General features: G+C 41.3%; 1 long non-coding RNA gene and 1 other non-coding gene across 2 annotated transcripts; one reads left to right on the top strand and one right to left on the bottom strand.

Moving 5' to 3' along the window:
• The first annotated feature begins 3,238 nt into the window (after positions 1-3,238).
• Positions 3,239-3,979, top strand: LOC117749641. The gene is made up of 2 exons (XR_004611728.1): positions 3,239-3,566; positions 3,884-3,979. It is a non-coding gene; the product is annotated as an uncharacterized LOC117749641 (long non-coding RNA).
• A 623-nt stretch (positions 3,980-4,602) lies between these two features.
• On the bottom strand, positions 4,603-4,674 carry trnag-ucc. Its single transcript has one exon. It is a non-coding gene; the product is annotated as a tRNA-Gly (tRNA).
• Between the last annotated feature and the right edge of the window lie 996 nt (positions 4,675-5,670).

The raw sequence follows: 5,670 nt of genomic DNA, 5'->3' as shown, positions 1-5,670 counted from the left end.
TCATCCTTTGCTCCCCAAGGATGCTAGAACTCTTCTCATAACCAAAACTGTATATAATGTTCAAAGTTTAGGTGGTGGGAAATATGTTTACTTTGGAATTCTAATCACTCAGTAAAACCTGTTCTAAGGTTCCAGATGGACATGTGTTTAGACTGCAGTTAAACATTGATGGATTGCCACTTTTCAAAGGTTCGAAAATCTAGTTCTAGCCTGTTTTGGGTTTACTTCAGGGTCATAGAAAAGAACCAGTTAATATTGCCCTCTTTTGTGGGACCTCATAGCCAGCCACACAAAGTGACTACTTCAGAGATCTGGTTAATGAAATTCATATACTTGGCAAGGGCTTTATCATAAAGGGTAAGCATTTTCTCCTCAGGGTGAGCTCTGTTGTTTGTGATGCTCCGGCTCGAGCTTTTGTTAAGAGGATTAAGTCCTTGCAGAACTGATGCATCCTTTATTAGTATGTCTGACGAGGCACACCACACTGCAGTTTCCCACTTGACAGGTTTAAATATTGGGATGGTAACATGCTTTCCACATATGCATCTAGTTTGTCTTGGTGTCATGAGAAAACTGTTAGATATGTGGCACATTTCAGAGCCTGTTCGTTGTTGAATCTCTGCTTGTCAGAGTGAACTGATTTCAAATGCACTAATGTGCTTGAAAGATTCAATTCCAGTTGACTATGCTCGAACGCCGAGAGATTTATCAGAAAGACAAAGGCGGAAGGCAACAGAACTAAGGCAGTTTTTATTGTACACTGGTCCTTCGTGGTGTGTTTGCAGTTCTATTATATCAAAATGTTATGCTGCTATCTGTGTCCATTTTGATCTTGTCAAGTTCAACATTGTGTCTGACCTTAAATGATTTTGTCTTGTCTAAATGATGGTCTTCTTGATAGTCTTCTTGTGTCATTTGTACAACATTATATTCAGTAGTATGGTCCAGAGCATGTTGTTTATAATATTCATGGACTAACGCATCTTTGTGAGGATGTACGGTTACATGGAAACCTGAGCTTAATATCTGGTTTTCCATTTGAGAACTACTTAGGGCAGATCAAGAAAATGATAAGAACCCCACACCATCCTTTGTCTCAGGTCATTCGAAGACTCTCAGAAATTAACAGTTCCGTCAGAATTGACAAAATGCAGGGAAAGGGGTCTTTACCTAGAGAGCACAACGATAGAGATCACAACCTGTAGCAGCCGGTTTAAAAAATGTGTCACAATCTCAAGAGGTAGTCATAGGGCCTTCAACAATCAACATCTGTCGGGAGCCAGGTCACAGATCCAAAGGGGCCTGATGACTGTTTTAAACCATTCATCCATGAAGGATTTGTGTCTCTCACAGGAGAGGCAAAGGATCAGCACCTAGTGTCCTTGCCCAATTTCAAGTTCATCGGAGGTGGTGCTGACCTGAAACAAAAATCGCCCCAAACAATAAACAAGGTTAGGGCCAAATATGAGCATAAGCTCAAGAATTAGTAGGGAGACATAATAAAAGACAGCGTCCTCACACCATGTCCACAAAGCAGCCTCCTGCCAAATTATCAGTGCATGTGTCCATGGTCATTTTCAAGTTCATCGGAGGTGTTGCTGACCTGAAACAAAAATCTCTCCAAACAATAAACAAGGTTAGGGTCTAATATGAGCATAAGCTCAAAAATCAGCAGGAAGACACACTGAAAAAAAACATTCTGACCCCTTTTAGATATTACTTGATTTAATCAAGGTCATTTCACTGATTTTAATATGTTATTGAATCCTACTTGTCTTTTTTTTAATTAATCTTAACTCATACTTCCATGGTTTACGAAAAGCTAATTTCCTTCATTTAAAGGTAACTTGAAAAAATACGTACATTTTAATTCCCTCATTCAATTTCCACATCTGCGCATGTTGAAAGTACAAAATTGTCTGCCTGGTATGTGTCTGTCTCCCCAGTGTCTGCTAATCACTCATTCCCTGCACCTGCCCTCAGCCACTCCTCTGCCTCCTTAATTACTTATGCCCTACACCTGTGGTTTTCCCCCCTAATATAGACTCCCATGCTTTCCCTTGTCCTCTGCCAGATTGTTGTTTGTCCTCCATGTGACTTTTCTCTCCAGCCTGCGTTTTTGCTTGTGAGTTCTCAGTAAAGGTTCTTTTGTTCACGTGCCTGGACTCCTGCCTATTTCTCTCTGCGCCTGAGCCTTACCCTTCCATCCCGTTGATAATCAATGTAATTTCAATTACTTGATCAAAAACACCAAGCAAATTATAAATAACTTGTGCCTCACCTTCACTACACGATACCACTAACTAAGCTAACATAAGTTGTCTAGATAGATAGATAGATACTATCTATCTATCTATCTATCTATCTATCTATTAGACTGAGGAGGACACTTGGTTAAAGATAGCTCGCTCTAGAGTTTTGGAAAGGAAGGGGAGGAGAGAGACAGGTCTGTAGTTATTGACTTCAGATGGGTCGAGAGTGGGTTTCTTCAGGAGCGGGTTGTCTCTACATCCTCCGTCGCAAACTAAAAACACATCTTTTTCGACTATACCTTGAATAGGGAAGGTAGAGCCGTAGTAGCACTTTGGTAGCACTTAAATGTCCCTTACCGATAGCACTTTGTTGTTTAGCACTTTAGTAGCACTTAAATGGCACTTACGGATAGTACTCTGTAGTTTAACGTTATTGAAGAAATTGTACTTGCTTGATTCTTGTTGTTTAATGCACTTATTGTAAGTCGCTTTGGATAAAAGCGTCAGCTAAATGACATGTAATGTAATGTAATGTAATGACTCTGGAACAGAAGTGTCTTTAGCTAGTGAGTTTAAAGGATTGAATGGCTCATTCAACTTCAGCTTATCTTCATCCATACAAGACAGTAACATGTTTGTAACCTCGTCAATTGTACCTACCTCGGTCGGAGAAAACCAAACTCATAGGGTTTATTAAATTGTATTTATTAGCTAACATAGTCATGCATGAGGTTGCATGTAACATTGTTCAAAGGTTTTTAATTTGAGAGTAAAGATCTTTGATTTGCAGCAACACATTCTAGTTTCATAAGCTACACTAACAATTAATTGACTTAAAAACGAGAAATTTGCTCTCAAAACCTTTTTTCTTTATCTACCTTCATACACCTGGAATTCGGGTGCGATGTTGCATGTCCCTTTTGTCTGAAAATGCTGCCACTTTATTTGGAATACAGCCATGCTTTGTTTTGAGCATTTGTGTCTGAGGCTAACCTACAGAACGCTAAAACGCACCCTGATAATGTATATAACATATATTATGTATAAACATATATGATAATGTACAGTGTATGAGTGATGTTTGAATTCATAATTCTTTAGTTTTTTCCATTTTAGAACTGTATAAAAAAGTGACTTTAGACGTGTTCTGTCCTTTCTCACTTTGACCGTGTCAAACTAGGAACCAGTCAAATGTCCGCCGGATGCACACAGCTGTCAAGATGAACGAGGTGGTGGTCAACAAGTCGCAGGGAGCTCAACTAGTTCTGCTGAACATGCCCGGACCGCCCAGGAACAGAGGAGGAGACGAGAACTGTATCCTTCAAGCAGCTATGACCAGAACAGAACTTGCCCAAATTCTCTTTTCACTTGCCCCTTTACAAATTGTTTTATTTACCAGTGCCAGACAAATGAACTACTCATGAACTTTGTCGTAACCCGCTTAGCATTTGCAACTCTCAATCACAACTCCTCAACTACTCCCATTATTAGCTCTGGAAAAAAAGGATTTGTTTAACACTTGCTCGATCGGGCTAGTGAGTTGCTCATGTTTTTCTAAGAGTTGTTTTTCTAAGAGTTGTTAGTGCAGGTTAAATTACTACCGTGTGTTTTGTTTCTTGACCGCTCCTCAGACATGGAGTTCCTGGAGGTTCTCCTCGAGGATTTGAACCGGGTCCTCATGGTTCGAGCCGGTGGCCGCGAAGTCATCACCATCTACTCTTAAATAAAACCTTTTTTTTTTAAACTCACACATGGGCTGTTGCCATGGTTACTGGTCACTGGGCATTTTTGTGGAGGAAACCTAATTTTTGTTTTTTATGAAGGGGCGGGGGGTTGTTGGAAGCCAGGACCACTCGTGTTTGAAGGAATCCATGATGAAGGACTGGTTGAGTGTGTGTGTCCACGCTGGGCTGTAGAACCCCCACTCCCCCGCACGTGGAAAATAGAGCATAGAGACACTTTAACATTGTTCATTTAACGCTTGTTAAAAAAAAAACTTGTTATGTTGCGTTACATTTTGATATTCGGTCCCGACGTTCACCGCGTAAAGATAAGCAAGGGAGGGAACGTGAGTGTGCTGTTATGACGGGAGGTGGACAAGTTCCAGAGAGGTTTTGTAGAACAAGGGTGTAGTTCAGAGGTCGTCCCTTCAGCAGCGTTTGTTGTCGTAGAAAAGAGTAGAAAAGCTTCAAATTAATAATAATCGCTCTACATATGTGTAGATATAACTTTTGTGTTCATATATTTATACATTTCGGTTGTTTTCTTTGTCTTCTACAATTGTCGACAAGAAACAAATAGTCTAATTGAGGAAGCAGAATGAAACCTCTGTGTGGAAACCAAAAACTTCTGCGATGGCCGGGAATCGAACCCGGGTCAACTGCTTGGAAGGCAGCTATGCTTACCACTATACCACCATCGCATGAAAGATGGAGGAATCCCTCTGTAACTTTGAAAGCGTGGAAGAGAAGGAGACGTTACGTTAGTGGAGGAATGGAAGAGAGCAGCGGCCGCTGTGTGCGCGGTGATGACACGAAGACTGCCTGTACTACAATAGAGGAGAAGTACTTCCAACAGACAGCCGCTGTACTCTGTCACGGGGGAACATCTCTGTGGATGTTGTTTCCTCTCGTCCACTCTTGATGTGAGTGACACTAAGGAGAAACGTACTTCAGAGGAGGGAGAAGCAGGAGAGTCTTCACTGCGTGCTAATGGCCGAGAGGACTCTGAGCTTAAGCCACACGCACATCATAGTGTATATCATGCATTAAATCAGATGTAGATTAGTATGCAATAGAAAATATGAATACAGTATATCATCAACATGACAGAAAATATGATTACAGTATATCATCAACATGACAGAAAATATGAATACAGTATATCAGTAAATGGACTTTGTATAGTATGCCATAGAAAATATGAATACAGTACATCCTAAACACGTCATAGAAAATATGATTACAGTATATTATAAACATGTCATAGAAAATATGAATACAGTATATCCTAAACATGTCATAGACAATATGATTACAGTATATTATAACGCATCGCTCTCTCTCTTCCGGTAAGCGTATAGCATCACTTCCGGTTGCCAGCAGCTCACAATGTTTTCCTCTTGTCCCCCTCCCGCTCCCTCTTGCTCAGAGTGTCTCATGTAGAGCTATTCCTCTGCCTCCTTTAATGATAACGGTACATGCAACAAGTGGAGTTCATTTGCTAGGTTGGAGGCAATTCTAAGTGGGTTAGATGCACGGCTCCGCACCATCGAAGCTCAGACAGCTACGTTAGTTAGCCCGCCCCTTCCCATAGCCGGTGCGGAGCCGCTAGCGGTAGCCTCTGTAGAGCCGCTAGCGGTAGCCTCTGTTAGCTGTTCCCCGGCAGCCCCCGAGCAGCCGGATGGCTGGGTGACTGT

The sequence above is a fragment of the Cyclopterus lumpus genome, chromosome 20 (assembly GCF_009769545.1).
Source record: "Cyclopterus lumpus isolate fCycLum1 chromosome 20, fCycLum1.pri, whole genome shotgun sequence".
Classification (NCBI taxonomy): domain Eukaryota; kingdom Metazoa; phylum Chordata; class Actinopteri; order Perciformes; family Cyclopteridae; genus Cyclopterus; species Cyclopterus lumpus.
Note: the sequence above shows the minus strand (reverse complement) of the source record. Positions and strands in the feature narration are given on the sequence as shown.